We start from the raw sequence: 19,361 nt of genomic DNA on the forward strand, positions 1-19,361 counted from the left end.
TCCCTACTCATTATGATGTAGGCATGGAAAAAAATATTGGTCCAGCCATACTCACTACCTACTCATTAAGATGTAGGCATGGAGAAACAATTGTCCAGCCTACTCACTACCTACTCATTAAGATGTAGGCATGGAGAAACAATTGTCCAGCCATACTCACTCCCTACTCATTAGGATGTAGTCATGGAGAAATAAATTGTCCAGCCTACTCACTACCTACTCATTAAGATGTAGGCAAGGAGAAATAAATTGTCCAGCCATACTCACTCCCTACTCATTAGGATGTAGGCATGGAGAAATAAATTGTCCAGCCTACTCACTACCTACTCATTAAGATGTAGGCACGGAGAAATAAATTGTCCAGCCATACTCACTCCCTACTCATTAGGATGTAGGCATGGAGAAATAAATTGTCCAGCCTACTCACTACCTACTCATTAAGATGTAGGCACGGAGAAATAAATTGTCCAGCCGTACTCACTCCCTACTCATTATGATGTAGGCATGGAACAAATATTGGTCCAGCCATACTCACTACCTACTCATTAAGATGTAGGCATGGAGAAACAATTGTCCAGCCTACTCACTCCCTACTCATTAAGATGTAGACATGGAGAAATAAATTGTCCAGCCTACTCACTACCTACTCATTAGGATGTAGGCATGGAGAAATAAATTGTCCAGCCTACTCACTACCTACTCATTAGGATGTAGGCATGGAGAAATAAATTGTCCAGCCTACTCACTACCTACTCATTAAGATGTAGGCATGGAGAAATAAATTGTCCAGCCATACTCACTCCCTACTCATTATGATGTAGGCATGGAACAAATATTGGTCCAGCCATACTCATTACCTACTCATTAAGATGTAGGCACGGAGAAACAATTGTCCAGCCTACTCACTCCCTACTCATTAAGATGTAGACATGGAGAAATAAATTATCCAGCCTACTCACTACCTACTCATTAAGATGTAGGCATGGAGAAACAATTGTCCAGCCTTACTCACTACCTACTCATTAAGATGTAGGCATGGAGAAACAATTGTCCAGCCTTACTCACTACCTACTCATTAAGATGTAGGCATGGAGAAAACAATTGTCCAGCCTTACTCACTACCTACTCATTAAGATGTAGGCATGGAGAAATAAATTGTCCAGCCATACTCCCTCCCTACTCATTATGATGTAGGCATGGAAAAAAATATTGGTCCAGCCATACTCACTACCTACTCATTAAGATGTAGGCATGGAGAAACAATTGTCCAGCCTACTCACTACCTACTCATTAAGATGTAGGCATGGAGAAACAATTGTCCAGCCATACTCACTCCCTACTCATTAGGATGTAGTCATGGAGAAATAAATTGTCCAGCCTACTCACTACCTACTCATTAAGATGTAGGCAAGGAGAAATAAATTGTCCAGCCATACTCACTCCCTACTCATTAGGATGTAGGCATGGAGAAATAAATTGTCCAGCCTACTCACTACCTACTCATTAAGATGTAGGCACGGAGAAATAAATTGTCCAGCCATACTCACTCCCTACTCATTAGGATGTAGGCATGGAGAAATAAATTGTCCAGCCTACTCACTACCTACTCATTAAGATGTAGGCACGGAGAAATAAATTGTCCAGCCGTACTCACTCCCTACTCATTATGATGTAGGCATGGAACAAATATTGGTCCAGCCATACTCACTACCTACTCATTAAGATGTAGGCATGGAGAAACAATTGTCCAGCCTACTCACTCCCTACTCATTAAGATGTAGACATGGAGAAATAAATTGTCCAGCCTACTCACTACCTACTCATTAGGATGTAGGCATGGAGAAATAAATTGTCCAGCCTACTCACTACCTACTCATTAGGATGTAGGCATGGAGAAATAAATTGTCCAGCCTACTCACTACCTACTCATTAAGATGTAGGCATGGAGAAATAAATTGTCCAGCCATACTCACTCCCTACTCATTATGATGTAGGCATGGAACAAATATTGGTCCAGCCATACTCATTACCTACTCATTAAGATGTAGGCACGGAGAAACAATTGTCCAGCCTACTCACTCCCTACTCATTAAGATGTAGACATGGAGAAATAAATTATCCAGCCTACTCACTACCTACTCATTAGGATGTAGGCATGGAGAAATAAATTGTCCAGCCTACTCACTACCTACTCATTAGGATGTAGGCATGGAGAAATAAATTGTCCAGCCTACTCACTCCCTACTCATTAAGATGTAGGCATGGAGAAATAAATTGTCCAGCCACACTCACTCCCTACTCATTAAGATGTAGACATGGAGAAATAAATTGTCCAGCCTACTCACTACCTACTCATTAGGATGTAGGCATGGAGAAATAAATTGTCCAGCCTACTCACTACCTACTCATTAGGATGTAGGCATGGAGAAATAAATTGTCCAGCCTACTCACTACCTACTCATTAAGATGTAGGCATGGAGAAATAAATTGTCCAGCCATACTCACTCCCTACTCATTATGATGTAGGCATGGAACAAATATTGGTCCAGCCATACTCATTACCTACTCATTAAGATGTAGGCATGGAGAAACAATTGTCCAGCCTACTCACTCCCTACTCATTAAGATGTAGACATGGAGAAATAAATTATCCAGCCTACTCACTACCTACTCATTAGGATGTAGGCATGGAGAAATAAATTGTCCAGCCATACTCACTACCTACTCATTAGGATGTAGGCATGGAGAAATAAATTGTCCAGCCACACTCACTCCCTACTCATTAAGATGTATGCATGGAGAAACCATTGTCCAGCCTTACTCACTACCTACTCATTAAGATGTAGGCATGGAGAAACAATTGTCCAGCCTTACTCACTACCTACTCATTAAGATGTAGGCATGGAGAAATAAATTGTCCAGCCATACTCACTACCTACTCATTAGGATGTAGGCATGGAGAAATAAATTGTCCAGCCACACTCACTCCCTACTCATTAAGATGTAGGCATGGAGAAATAAATTGTCCAGCCTACTCACTACCTACTCATTAGGATGTAGGCATGGAGAAATAAATTGTCCAGCCTACTCACTACCTACTCATTAGGATGTAGGCATGGAGAAATAAATTGTCCAGCCTACTCACTACCTACTCATTAAGATGTAGGCATGGAGAAATAAATTGTCCAGCCATACTCACTCCCTACTCATTATGATGTAGGCATGGAACAAATATTGGTCCAGCCATACTCATTACCTACTCATTAAGATGTAGGCATGGAGAAACAATTGTCCAGCCTACTCACTACCTACTCATTAAGATGTAGACATGGAGAAATAAATTATCCAGCCTACTCACTACCTACTCATTAGGATGTAGGCATGGAGAAATAAATTGTCCAGCCTACTCACTACCTACTCATTAGGATGTAGGCATGGAGAAATAAATTGTCCAGCCTACTCACTCCCTACTCATTAAGATGTAGGCATGGAGAAATAAATTGTCCAGCCACACTCACTCCCTACTCATTAAGATGTAGACATGGAGAAATAAATTGTCCAGCCTACTCACTACCTACTCATTAGGATGTAGGCATGGAGAAATAAATTGTCCAGCCTACTCACTACCTACTCATTAGGATGTAGGCATGGAGAAATAAATTGTCCAGCCTACTCACTACCTACTCATTAAGATGTAGGCATGGAGAAATAAATTGTCCAGCCATACTCACTCCCTACTCATTATGATGTAGGCATGGAACAAATATTGGTCCAGCCATACTCATTACCTACTCATTAAGATGTAGGCATGGAGAAACAATTGTCCAGCCTACTCACTCCCTACTCATTAAGATGTAGACATGGAGAAATAAATTATCCAGCCTACTCACTACCTACTCATTAGGATGTAGGCATGGAGAAATAAATTGTCCAGCCATACTCACTACCTACTCATTAGGATGTAGGCATGGAGAAATAAATTGTCCAGCCACACTCACTCCCTACTCATTAAGATGTATGCATGGAGAAACCATTGTCCAGCCTTACTCACTACCTACTCATTAAGATGTAGGCATGGAGAAACAATTGTCCAGCCTTACTCACTACCTACTCATTAAGATGTAGGCATGGAGAAATAAATTGTCCAGCCATACTCACTACCTACTCATTAGGATGTAGGCATGGAGAAATAAATTGTCCAGCCACACTCACTCCCTACTCATTAAGATGTAGGCATGGAGAAACAATTGTCCAGCCTTACTCACTCCCTACTCATTAAGATTTAGGCATGTATACATCAATTATCCAGCCATACTCACTCCCTACTCATTAAGTTGTAGGCATGGAGAAATAAATTGTCCAGCAATAATCACTCCCTACTCATTAAGATGTAGGCATGGAGACATAAATTGAACTAGTAAAGTGTGGACATGACAAGATAGGTTCCAAGAAAATGTAGACTTGGTTAGATGTGTTATCTTGCCAGAAGAAATTGTCAATTGGTGTTTTGATCTTCACAGTAAAGGCTGATACACTGATAGAGGTAAAGGAATGATGTCATATGTTTGCTTCACTGTGTCTGTTATATTGATTACTTGAGATAGAAAGTAGTGTTTTTGACATGTGCTCCTTCAGAATCACTATAGTTGTGAAATGTTTTCATCCCTTGTATGACTTCAGGTCCAGTTTGTAGACATTGATTGCACATTTCTGACCCAATTTCACAACATCTTTTGGAATGCTAATAACAGTTAAACATGTAATAGTTATACTTAGTCCTCTTAGTGTCAGTTATAGGTGTCTTATTAGTGCCATATCATTGAAATATCCTGATTAGATTCGACAGTTATGTCAGTCAGTGACATGGCCTCTTAGAGGGCTGATGGTGTCAGTCATAGGTGTCTTATTAGTGCCATATCATTGTAATATCCTGATTAGATTCTACAGTTATGTCAGTCAGTGACATGGCCTCTTAGAGGGCTGATGGTGTCAGTCATCGGTGTCTTATTAGTGCCATATCATTGAAATATCCTGATTAGATTCTACAGTTATGTCAGTCAGTGACATGGCCTCTTAGAGGGCTGATGGTGTCAGTCATAGGTGTCTTATTAGTGCCATATCATTGTAATATCCTAGGTAGATTCTACAGTTATGTCAGTCAGTGACATTGCCTCTTAGAGGGCTGATGGTGTCAGTCATAGGTGTCTTATTAGTGCCATATCATTGTAATATCCTGATTAGATTCTACAGTTATGTCAGTCAGTGACATTGCCTCTTAGAGGGCTGATGGTGTCAGTCATAGGTGTCTTATAAGTGCCATATCATTGTAATATCCTGATTAGATTCTACAGTTATGTCAGTCAGTGACATGGCCTCTTAGAGAGCTGATGGTGTCAGTCATAGGTGTCTTATTAGTGCCATATCATTGTAATATCCTGATTAGATTCTACAGTTATGTCAGTCAGTGACATGGCATCTTAGAGGGCTGATGGTGTCAGTCATAGGTGTCTTATAAGTGCCATATCATTGTAATATCCTGATTAGATTCTACAGTTATGTCAGTCAGTGACATTGCCTCTTAGAGGGCTGATGGTGTCAGTCATAGGTGTCTTATAAGTGCCATATCATTGTAATATCCTAGGTAGATTCTACAGTTATGTCAGTCAGTGACATGGCCTCTTAGAGAGCTGATGGTGTCAGTCGTCGGTGTCTTATTAATGCCATATCATTGTAATATCCTGATTAGATTCTACAGTTATGTCAGTCAGTGACATTGCCTCTTAGAGGGCTGATGGTGTCAGTCGTCGGTGTCTTATAAGTGCCATATCATTGTAATATCCTAGGTAGATTCTACAGTTATGTCAGTCAGTGACATGGCCTCTTAGAGGGCTGATGGTGTCAGTCGTCGGTGTCTTATTAGTGCCATATCATTGAAATATCCTGATTAGATTCTACAGTTATGTCAGTCAGTGACATTGCCTCTTAGAGGGCTGATGGTGTCAGTCGTCGGTGTCTTATAAGTGCCATATCATTGTAATATCCTAGGTAGATTCTACAGTTATGTCAGTCAGTGACATGGCCTCTTAGAGGGCTGATGGTGTCAGTCGTCGGTGTCTTATAAGTGCCATATCATTGTAATATCCTGATTAGATTCTACAGTTATGTCAGTCAGTGACATGGCCTCTTACAGGGCTGATGGTGTCAGTCATAGGTGTCTTATAAGTGCCATATTATTGTAATATCCTGATTAGAATCTACAGTTTTATGTAGTGTAAATACTGACGTGAGGTTTAAGATACCATGGTGCGCAATCATTTTTAGTGTTCTCATTTGTTAGAGGGATGGGACCCAGAAGGAGGAGGGGAGGGGGGGGGAGATAAACCTCTTATCATGAATGATTTTGGATGAATGCCTTTTCTAATCAAGTGGAGTGAAATTGAGTGTTTGGTTGATAATTTATGTCTTGTTTAGAGGGTTTAAGTAGGATAAATTCTTCTTCAGTAGACCATTATCAATATTAGACATGATGGAAGGTGAATCATGTCGCATACTTGGTGGTAAATCCATCATTATTAGATCCAAATGCAGAAATCCTCTTGCTAATATAAGTAACCATCATAGTGTATTTCAACATGGTTTATGTCCCTAGCAAATGGTTTGTTTTTTCAGGGCTATAAAATTCAATAAACCATAGATTTCTGATTAAAGCCTTTGACCCACCTGACAACTCATAAAGTAGCTGACTTGGGTGCTCCTGCATATCATTCCACAAAGTTTATTGTGTCTTGCCCACACGTCTGGTATTCATTGATGGATGTTATAGCTCTGCAGTGCTGCTAGGTTCAATGGTTTCATTGCTTTGAAATGAGACTCTGGCCTTTCAAACACCTTAAAACTGCCACTTGTGTTCTTTTCACAGTTCCTTCATTTTATAGCCTCATATACATCTCTCAGTCATGGTGTCTGTATGTCTTGTATATTGTCTTGTGTATGTTTATTGTCTTTGGCAGTTTATGTTGTTGTAAAATACTCTCCTATGGTCCAAAAGATAAATTGCTATAAAACTTAAATAAAAAGTAAAAATTTTCACTTTTGGAGTTACCCAGAGTTAACTGTTATAGGAAAGAGATCCTGTGTATTATTATCATGTTGGCTATTGAATCTTCCATCTTGCCTCTTTACTCTTCAATTATCAAATATCAAATGTAGCTACTTTGAAGTTATAAAGTGGTCTATAATTGCCCAATTTTCCACCAAATATACTTCCATTAAATTCATTAATGTACTTCACTACCTAAGCCAGCAAATAAGTAACACACATTTTGAAACATTTAAAAAGATATTCCCTGTTGCACTGTTTCCACTTTTCCTGGAGGATTGGAACACTTTGATAGATTGATATGTAGATTGGACCAGGACAACAACGTGCAGCCAGTCTGATAATAAACCAACGTGTATTCTTTGAAAAGGATGACGTGAACAGGCAGTAATCATGTCATCTGATGGTTCATGTCAAGATGCAGAGAAAAGAATGTCCTGTTTATTATTGCACCAAAAGATAACTCTATAGTATTAAGAGAACTGCTACATTGGAGCTACTTCTGGGCCTTGTAGCTGCTTCCTGCCTGACCTTTATAGCAGCTGCCCCGCCACAACAAATTGTTGCAAAATTATTAGGGAGGCTCTGTCAGCCATCCTTGTCATGGGCAAACATGCAAGACCGAATAGTTTCAAAACTTAAAGCATTCTCAAACAGCTGACAGTTTGCAAAAGTAGACAAACTCTTTCTCGCAAGTTATAACCCTGGAAATTCTTCCTGGATATGAAGATTGCCATCAATATTTACTGGTTAGTACCAGAGGTTTGTAGGTAGGGACCGTAAATCTCTGTAACATCCATTCGTATTCTCTGTACAACAGATAACTATATGCAAGAAGTGACATAGGGAAATTTCCCTGTCTTGTCTAATCCTAGCATCGTGTTGAGAGAATTGCAATGAGATTGTTCCTGGGACCACATAAGAAACTTGAAGAGCACTATAATACTTGAGTGTCATATGTAATAAATGCTAATGCAGGTTATTTGATAGACATCAATCTTACCTGTACATTGTCAAGACATCTTAAGAGATTAATTATGTACAATTCCAAGTATATGAAAGAGAAAGAACAACTATATATCTGTGTGCAATTATCCAAAACCAACCTTCTTATAGCTAATGTAGATAGAAAGTCTCTACTAGTCAACCTTCTTATAGCTAATGTAGATAGAAAGTCTCTACTAGCCAACCTTCTTATAACTAATGTAGATTTTTGAGAGCTGGTCAGGTAGAAATATTATAGACACTAACCAGTCATTGAAATTGAAGTAAATATTATTTGCACATTTTTTGTTCAAAGTAATTTGTATGGCGTCAGCTGGAATCAACAATTTAAATTCAAATCGAAGGATGGACATTTTCAATGTACTCTATGAGAAGCGTCCTTAAAGATGGAGTGTCCGTACTCGATAATCTCACAAAGAATTTTCAGAAAGCTGCTTCCTTTGCAGTGATACAGTAGTCTCGTTTTACTAGCTTTAACTGTTTGCCAGATTTACAAAAGCTTGTCTGATAAATGACATGAGTAGTGTCAATAAATGTGTTGTCGTAGTTGCAAGGAGTCTTACGTCTGCTTTGTGAAGAATTTATGTCATCCCGCATATTGTCATAGCTTATGCAATAGCTAAATTAACCTAAATCAGCCGTTTCTTTTATGAAATCAATACCTTTGTCGTAAGGCTCCAGATAAATCAACCTAATAGAACATGGTACTGAATAAAATGGTGTTAATGTTTCAAGGAATGTGAAAGCTGAACAAAACGTTGTAAAAACTGTTAACAAGAAGGATAAGACTGTCGATTTATGTAGGCTTACATCGTTAACTTTTATGCAGCCTACAAAAAGTTATGTGGTAGTAGTCTGCTGGAGGGATCTAACAATATACTTCAAGAGCAGCGCTCTTGTCCAAGGAAGTCTTGTGATGTGTTGTTTTAATGTCAAGTTAACTCAGAATAATAACATATATCACAGTGATTAACGATGCACAATAATAAAGAGCAAAAAACAAATGGTTCTGTGGCTACCGAATTGCTATAGTTTATAGTAATGTCACCGACATTATGTTTACTTCATGCATGCATGAGGGTAATATAAGCTTGCTTGATCATCATGGCACCGTAAACGGTTTAGGTTGACGACGTGATTTTGGGTTTAGAAAATACATGGGGAAATACATGATAATCCAGGCATCCTTTTGGTTTACATAGGGAACCCATGATTATCCAGGCATCCTTTCATGAGCATACTGTGAACATGGGGAACCCATGTACATGATAATCCAGGCATCCTTTCATGAGCATACTGTGGACATGGCAAACCCATATAAATGATAATCCAGGCATCCTTTCATGAGCATACAGTTTACATAGGGAACCCATGATTATCCAGGCATCCTTTCATGAGCAGACTGTGAACATGGGGAACCCATAAACGTGATAATTCAGGCATCCTTTCATGAGCATACGGTTTACATGGGGAACCCATGATTATCCAGGCATCCTTTCATGAGCATACTGTGAACATAGGGAACCCATATACATGATAATCCAGGCACGTTTACATGGGGAACCCATGATTATCCAGGCCTCCTTTCATGAGCATACTGTGTACAATGAGGAACCCATATACATTATAATCCATGTATTCTTTCATTAGCAAACAGTATATATATTTGTTGGTATGGCTCAATCTATGTACATGTAGTGGGTCAGGCCTCGTTCAAGATTTCAGATACAGTTACACTTATTCCGTACATTCCTTACTGTATAATTTAGTTCATGTTATATACCAGTACATAGAGTATCTGAGTAAGCACACAGTGTGAGAATGTTGGTTTTACAATGCGGAGAACACTACGTGACGGGTCCTGTGCTCTGGATGGGTATTTACTTGAATCACTTTCTGAGGCTTGACCAATAACATGGTTACCTACTATATGTGTCGATGTAGTACAATTAATCTGAAATGAGCTTCCATTAGCCTTTATTTAATCAGTTTACCTGAGAAGAAAGACATGGCTTGTACATGTACAGGAATTACCAGTTAAAATGTGAAGATAGAACCAGAATAGACTTTGAGATTCGTAATACGGTTGACATCTCAATGCCTAACAATGCTCCTCGCACAACATATAACAATCATTAACTGAATCACTTTTACCAGAATGAATGGGATATTGGAGTGTTGCTGGATGCGATAAGCCTTGTTTACCATATGGTTATAAATACGTCAACGTTGCCCATCGCTGTCTGCATACCATCCGTGGCTGTACAGATTCTGCCCCCCCCCTCCCCAATAAAAAAAAAACCTTATTCTCTGTTGGGAACCTCATGTAAAAATATACTTGTGGAAACATGTTATTTTATTGTCAAATTTTAAGTCAGATATTCATTATGTGTATTGCAGTAGTTAGGTGAATATGATTTAGCAACATTCCATTCTTTGGTCGTAGTTGAGTGTAAGTTACTCCAATGGTTAGGGTCAACCCTAACGCCTACTGCACGGAAGCAAATACTTCATTTCTATTTTATACTTGTATCAATTTTCCGTCCATGTGACCAAAACCTGTGAAATTTAAAAGCGTCAATAAATTATGCATGACATTTTGTTTACGAAATTTACTTTTGTGCTCATTAACATATTTGTTGCATGGAAGACTATACAGCAATTGAAAAATGCGGACAACGATACCAAGTGTATCCTCAAATAGTGAGGGGTAAAACACGTGGTTGCTATATTGGTTCCGATACCTAACAACCTCCATTCCTGCCGTCTACCCAACCTTGTCCTCGAGTGTATCTTAAATGCCGTTCTCTGTATAGTATGCACGTTTGCCTATTTCGCTTCCCCCTCCCCTCCTATTCAGGGCTGCCACAAAATGGCCAGATAAGATAAGATAAGATAAGTAGAACTTTATTACTCCAAAGAAGGAAATTAAGATCTTGCACATAAAATATAAAAAGACAGTACAAAAATATGGCTATGTTACAAATATGAAAAACAGTGATAGAACGGAACGATAAAACATTAAACAACCGAACAATAAAACACACATAGGCAGGACCTAACGGCTCAAGTTATCATTGTAAAGCCTTATTGCACGTGGAATAAACGAATTGCGATGACGGTTGGTTCTCATGGGTGGGAGACGCAGTCTGCCAGTGCCCCTAGTTATGATATTATCGTGCAGATAAGAGTGAAGCGGGTGATCATGGTCATTCCAAACAATGTTTGTTTTGGAGCAAGCACACATAAATTTCCTCAACTGTTGATTGGGGGTCTCGCCAAGGGCACATTGGTTAGTTATCCACCACCGAAATGAGCTTGAAAACTCTAAAATGTGATTCATAGAGCAGTGTTATGTTCTGTACAAAGGCAGTGGCGTCACCAGACTTTTCAGTCTGGGGGGGGGGCACAGGGGGCACCAGCATTTGATGGGGGGCACTTAGGTGGATACGGATCGTCGTCCTGGGGGAGGGGGTGGCCCCTCCCCTTTGGAAAATTTTCGCATACGGAGGATGGGCTAGATGCAAAATGGTGCCACATTTGATGCTAAATTCGATCTGAAGATATCTCCAGAAATTGCTGTTTTTGAGGTAATGATTTTAACAACGCGCAGAATTTTGCAGAGGATATGAACCACATGCTGTCGATATTATGCCTAACCCTATCAATAGAACCTACATTTGTTGAATTAATGTGTGCATGACCCCCGACTCCTTTCTTGTCCTTCTCGTTTTCTCCCATTATCTATTAAGATGTAACAGGTTCCAGCATCGTTATTGGCTCCTATCAGGGATCTCACCATGCAATCCAAAGTTTGATCACACATCGAGTATGGCTCAGTATGCAGGTGCGAACATTCGCCATTTGTTCCTGACACATTCAATGTAAATATCGACACCTGTTGTGATGGCGCGGGTTACGACTTCGATACCCGACGGTCAAGGATAAACTTTTTCATTTTTTCGCAGCTCATTTGAAGAAAATACGAATTACTGTGCTTCTTTGTCCTTATGAAAAACCAACTCAGATGATGGGAGTTGAATATAACAAAATATATATATATTTTTTTACCAACCCAAATCTCAGATGGGGGGGCACTCGGGGGGGGGGCACTAGGTTTTCCAGGGGGGCACGTGCCCCCTGGCCCCCCTTGGCGACTCCACTGTACTGTACAAAGGTGCCTCTAAACAGGCGGGCAAAGGGAAAGTATGTAGTATCACGGGGGAATTCCACGAGACCGAAGGTCCGCGAGACCGAATTTCCGCGAACATATGGTCCGCGAAACCGATGGTCTATGCATGGTCCATCGATAGGCATAGCTAGACTTTTTCATTAGAGGGGCTTCAGAGCGGGTCAAAGAGATTGACAAGGGGGGCAATATTGTTTAAAAAAGGGTATCGCTATATCTAATTATTAAGTTATATTATATTCTCATATTTCATTTGGGGCAGCAGGGGGGGGGGGGGAGCGAGACTTTTGAGAGCGGGGGCTTTCTCCTCCTGCAACCCCCTCTGGTTACGCCCCTGGTGGAGGCGTAGTATCAATGCAAGCCGCCCCAGCCCCCTTGCGTATATAAGTCACTGGTATCCACTATTAAAAGAAATGGCTGTAAATTATTTTTAATTACGCGCTTTATCAACGTCATATTACCGGTAGTAATATTTATCTTACCACTATTATAGGCCTTGTAATAGTTTCGGTCTCGCGGATCTTCGGTCTCGCGGACCTTCGGTCTCCTGGGCTGCAAGGGCGGCGGAACCGGGGGGCACAGGGGCACGTGCCCCCCCCCCACTTTTCCTCTGGTTAAAAATGTGCCCTTTTTCTACATAAAAATTGAGGTGTCTCAAGTTAGCAAGAGGCTAGGGAACCACAATGAACACTCGGGAAGGGCCGTTTCCGGCCATCTGAGGGGTTTGTAAAACCAAAAATTTTCTTGTACGCTCCGCGCCAACCGATGGTGGCGCTCCGCTCAGATAGTCGTGCATACAACTTTGCAAATCTTTACTGCGCCCGTGACTTTTAATGAATTTCTGTGGGTCAAACTCAAAGCTATTTCGAATGGAAAAATATTGTTAAGATATAAACAAGAAATAATGTCTAATTTGGAAGATTCCTACACTAGCAACAAGCATGATATCACCTCATTTTGTCTCAAAAGAAAACTTGTTTCCCAATTTGCACATTGGATATTGCAGTACTAGTATGCATATTTTTTTTGAGGGGGGGGGGGGGCCTTGATGGAGTGATGTGTATACGCATATAAGATAATACAATAAGAGTTATAAAGGGTACTAAATATAAGGCTGCATCAGTGCAATCGAATTTCTGCAAAGTGCCCTTTGATGTCGGTGCCCCCCCCCCCCCCAGATTAAAAGTGCTTCCGCCGCCCCTGCTGGGCTGTAACCAGTATCACAACCAGACACGCTCAAATTATGTATACATATACAAGTTAAGCTGCTGACATATGTTGCTGAAGCCTACGGCCTTATAAGGGCTAGTAGCATTCTCGGTCAGCGCGAAACATCGGGCCGATTTTGTTTTTGGCGGTCCGCCTTTTGAGAGCACCTGTTTTGAAACCATTTTCAAGAAGGATAATCCCCTCCCCCACCCTGGAAATTGCAGCTCTTGGATCCATCCTTAAAGATACGTTATGCGTCGAATCGCAACTCCTTTTATTTTGGTATCAGGACCATCTTTCTCACATGCCAGGTTTAAACCGCCCTAATCTTCTGTTGCATTAGACTCCTGTCGTCTTCTTGCCCTAGGCCTAGAGGTACGCCACTTTATAAGGTTAGTGTCCACGGGATGGTGATGCGACAGGCTAGAATCGACCAATAACCACATAACAGCTGCACTTCTCACCATAAACATTAACCTTTTGTTATTGCCGAAGGATAAATATTAAAAGTTCGTGACAATTCAAACATGCAATAGTAATATCTAGCTTGTTAAATACAGCTCAGATGGTTACTTGAGTTTGTCTCAAAAGACTAAAGTCAAACGGCTTGAATCTTCAACTGACAGATTTAGGTACTACCTTAAAGCATCCTGCTGATGACTCGCATTAAGTGTGTTAAAAGAGTCTTGCTTCTCACAAATCATATCGTTTTACGATACAAGATACTGATGTGTACACAGGACAATGTAAAGAATACAGTATAAAATGATGAAGTGCTCTTGGTACCTCATGTGGGACTGAAAATCTAGGATACACAAGGGAAAACAACATCGTATGCCCCCTCCCCCTCTCGATCATCTCCCACAAAGACAAGTTAATCTGCAGTTCATCACGGCGAAACCGTCTCAGAGTCTGCCAACCTGCCATTACAGTTGATTTTTGTTGTTAATTTATAATTCTGCATCAACTTTGTAATATGTTGCATGAGTGGCTTTCTGCATTGTATTTGCCCCAATCTGTTGGTTTATATCAGGGTTGTCCAACCTTTTGCAGAGGAGGGCCAATGATTATGATGAAGGAGGGGGCCGCATGAACCGTACGATTTTTTAATTTTTTGCGCGAAGCCCAAGGCAACAAAATGTGAGCACTGCGCGCGGTGCGCACTGATTTATTTTCTTTCCTGATAAAACAGATGAATAAAGTCCAGCCGCCCCGCCCCCTTACGCTGAGACCTGTTTGCAGTTTTTTGGACCCAGAAGGTTGGAATGATTGATTATATAGCTTCAAATTGTTATCAATAAATCTGCTCACTAAATTTCGCACCGTAGAGCATCTCTGGCGGGCCGGACGCAACCCTGCGGCGGGCCGGACTGTGGCCCGCGGGCCGTAGGTTGGACAACCCTGGTTTATATATACTCGACTGTTAAAGGATGGGTGTGGTACATGAAAACATGTCCTACTGACTCAGTTCTCCAAAATCGAAACTTTGTCGAAGGAAACAACAGTTCAAGAATGTCATTTCTTGGACCCACGTATGGTGGACAAACTGTAACTCGTGCCACATTTGTTATTACCCTTAAATAGATCTCTTAGTTAGATTGTGGGTGTATATTCGATTATGTGTGAACCTGGTTTGGTCAGTATAAAGTCACATCTCAATTCAAAATGCAGCTTTGATCGCATAGCTTTCATCCAAACTTTCAAACTTTTGCGCTCGCTGATCAGCTATGGGGGTTGGGGTGTTAGTTCTGTCAGTCATTTTGTAATTTTTCGACTCTGTGTACACCGTCTAAACTGCATCAGTTTTAAAGGGCGTTGAAATGCTATCTCTTTAATTGACATGCCTTAGATCTCCATTCTTATCTGCTACCCTGGAGATACACTTACATTACATTATTTGTAACCTCGGCTAGACTTGATGCCGTGGATTATGACAGATACGTCTTAAGTTGGCACCAAAATGGATTCTTTTTCATTAAATAAGAATGTATAAACACAATTAACCGCCTCAGGAGCTTTTCATTATGAAATTCATTCGGCCTACTTTCCGTGTGATGAATCAGCTATTTTTATGTGATATTCTTTTTACAGTAAACCTCATTGTTGTTGTATTGGAAAGTTGATCCGAGGTTGTTAATTTCACCCCCCCCCCCTTACGCGTCCCCAAATCCGTGACATCCCATGTAATAATTGCATACACTCTTAAACACTCCTTTATGGATGGATGAATATGTATAAATATATGGATATATATATGAATATATATGGATATATATATATATATATAATATATATATATATATATATTTATATATATATAAATATATATATATATATATATTTTCATATATATATATTCATGTATTTCTATATATGTATATATATATATACATATTTAGTTATATATATATATTAATATATTATACATATTCATCCATCCATAAAGGAGTGTTTAAGAGTGTATGCAATTATTACATAGGATGTCATGGGATATATATATATATATATATATATATATATATATATATATATATATATATATTCATATATTCATATATTTATATACATATTCATCCATCCATCTATTATTGTACTTCATGTCATTATATATATATATATATATATATATATATATATATATATATATATATATATATATATATATATATATATATATATATATATATATATATATATATATATTCATATATTCATATATTTATATACATATTCATCCATCCATCTATTATTGTACTTCATGTCATATATATATATTCATATATTCATATATTTATATACATATTCATCCATCCATCTATTATTGTACTTCATGTCATTTCTCTTTGGATCAATTTTTTCTAAGCTCTAAAATAATGGTTAAGAGCAGAATTTGTGGAAGAGGAGTGGTGTTGGCGCTAGGAAAGTTGAAAGTTACTCTTGTTGCAACTTTTCATAGTAATACTTGCGGGTAACTATAAGGATCCTGGTTTGTTGCTCTTGATGTCATAACTTCGACCTTTACAGGGTAACTAACACCTTAAGCATTATCCCCACAAAGCGGTATAAACCCACACGACGTGTGTCCCTGTTGGAGCGCTTCTCGGGAGTCATGCAAAGAAGGATGTTGATAATTACAAAGGTCGGACGTACTTTAATACACTGCCGTAAAATGTAAACCACCATGACGACATGGGCAATGAATAAGTTTCTATAAAAATACAAAAAAAATGCTGAGTTCATTTATTAATATGTATAACGATGAAAGAGCTGATCGAATCCGGACTGAAATGGTCATGCGAAGAAAACATATCTTCGAACAAAGGTTCATAAAAATACAATATTACACTATAATTTGATATAAAATTTAATGAGAGCTTAGCCAATGGAACTCATGTTGATATGCTAGCATAAAATCAAATTTTCTAGCTGGTAGACGATGTGTTCAATGACTTCAATAGTTAATTTATATGGAAGATTATTGGTCCACCTTGAGGTCACGTGGTATCCATTGCCTCGTCAGGCTACTGAATTGCAATATCTTCTATTCCACTACATCACTAACGGTAACTCAAACAAGACACTAAACAGACCCTGCGCATTACATCAATAAAGCAAACATGGAAAACCGTCAGATTTAGTGAGAAAGTCTGCTTGCGAGTTTTGCTGACTATGGCAAAACTGTCCGCCGCCACAAATGATTGTTCTAGGAGCCAAATTATGATTTATCAACATTTGCCGATCACAAAATGATGGTTGCCTTAAATCTATCAAATTTAATCATGTTCTAATAAAACCTCGGCAGGTATAAGCAAAACAATATTGGGTTTCTTATCAGCTTTGGAGAGACTTGATAGTGAAATGAATGAGTTCGAACATATACACTAGAGTGTACTGATTAAGGTTGATTATAACACAGTGTACTTTTAGGTAGAAGTTAACAGTGATTTGGTAACTGTTATGTATAGTAGGTAATAGGTACGAAGATTAAAGGCAACAGGTAAGTTTAGTAAGAAGATAATCAAGATTTGACAGAATAGATACATTACGCTGTGTTTAAATATGCCACTGCAAAGAAACTACGTAGCTTCATAGTTTTAGTTTGTTATACATTTTTCAGTATCTCAATAAAAAACTCTTCATGCTACGAATTACAAGCAACATTTTCAGGGAAAGCTCTGTCTAATTATGCTTTAGAACGACGCATCAGATACGCTTTCACATATTTTATTAATAGGTTCGTAGGTAACACGTTTTAAATAAGTATACCTGTGTGGATAATATATAGATAATACAATATGACGTTTGAAGTACTCAGTCATTTTTATAGTTAGTTGTTAGACTCTAAGTGAATATATTGGTGAAGTTTCCATTTAATAGAATCACTACCAGCCGACTGGGTGAATCTTTGCTAATATTTATTTCACTTATAGTAGAAATTCCGGGCATTATAAAGGCTTCTTACCCCTAAGAAATACAATATGGATTTTGTAATTGCTATGGGGCTTAAATATAGAGTTCGATCTATTTCTACCTTTAAGTTAACCATTCCTCCAGGTTTCTTACTGTTGATGTCTGTTGAATTCAAGTGAACTTTGAACACGTTTCTAATAGATCCTAATGGCATTGTACCAAATACTAAGTCCGAGTTAAGTAACATGTACCGTGACCGCTATCATCTCAGTTAACTTCTCAATGACGCAGAAATACAATCCTGGTGGCTAATATCATGAACTTACCTTCCCAGCCACCAAACCGCCCAGCCCGCCATCCTCATGATCATCTGCCAATCACTACACGCCCGCTATTCTAATCACCACCCACCCATCACCACACAACCGCAACCAGCACTACCAACCGCCCTCCTGCCGACATCGTTCCCAAACACCATTACCTTCACCGTCCGCCCATGCCATCGACCACCACCAAACCGCCTACCATCGTCACCCGACCACTATCACTCGTCAGTCACAACCAACCCACCACCACCGCCCACTGCTATCATCATCGTCCATCCACATCTTCCTACCTGTACTACTATCACTGCATGTGTATATTGTGTACATGTACTGCTCTGCTTGATTAGTTTTCACTCTACATCAGATTTGATTCAGTTACTGTGCTAAGTTTCAGGAAGTTAGGACAGGACCCGGGCTAATACAACATTGACTTCAAAACTCCTTTATGTGTGGAGGAGGATAATGGGCTCCAGATGTCAAATTGGTTTTAGTGGTACCTTGTAATGAAAACTTGTATATCCCATAATGTTTTCAGCGTTGCTCTACATTGAGAAATGGAAACCTAACATTAATGGAGGAGCTCGAACTTGTTACACCGTAGTGATACCCCACATTTAGTAGAAACACCAAATTGTTCTTGGTCGAGTTCCAAAGTTGCCCTATATATGATAAACCTAATTGTTTGAGTGGCGTTCAAATGTCACAGCGGTCATAGTTGATGACTTAATGTTGTTGGTGAATTCCAAGTGTATGTTATGGTCAGCATATAGGGACAGAAAGTGTAATCTTTGTTTACATGATATATCTAAGACAACTTCGACGGGTTTTATAGTATTAAGTTAAGATAGTAGCTGGAGGTCATAGGTCATTTTCATTCGGTTCGAGGTTGATCCAGTCATTTGAACGCAGTGAACTTAGTGATATTCACGCAATAGGCATTTGTCTTTTTTTTTTTTGTTTTGTTACTCTGGACCTATTTCGTGTATTGTAGCAAACAAACGTTAGTAAACTTTTGTTTTGTGATGAAAGTATTGAACAATAATGGAATCTGTTTCTGTCATTGTGAAATGTTGCACAATTTCATATGGTGGATTATTTGAAATGAAGAGGAGTAGAATAACTA

At 39.2% G+C, this 19,361-nt stretch overlaps 1 protein-coding gene and 1 long non-coding RNA gene across 7 annotated transcripts in view; both read left to right on the plus strand.

Moving 5' to 3' along the window:
- The window catches only part of LOC139970567 (tubulin polyglutamylase TTLL5-like), a 185,279-nt gene that overhangs the window by 127,972 nt on the left and 37,946 nt on the right, over positions 1 to 19,361 (plus strand). The window lies entirely within an intron of this gene.
- Positions 3,212 to 10,715, plus strand: LOC139970575 (uncharacterized). Of its 2 annotated transcripts, none has more exons than XR_011794169.1 (2): positions 3,212 to 5,605; positions 6,212 to 10,715. It is a non-coding gene; the product is annotated as an uncharacterized lncRNA (long non-coding RNA). The 2 variants fall into 2 exon arrangements; XR_011794170.1 differs by having other exon boundaries at positions 3,212 to 5,201.

The sequence above is a fragment of the Apostichopus japonicus genome, chromosome 8 (genome assembly GCF_037975245.1).
Source record: "Apostichopus japonicus isolate 1M-3 chromosome 8, ASM3797524v1, whole genome shotgun sequence".
In the NCBI taxonomy this organism is placed as follows: domain Eukaryota; kingdom Metazoa; phylum Echinodermata; class Holothuroidea; order Aspidochirotida; family Stichopodidae; genus Apostichopus; species Apostichopus japonicus.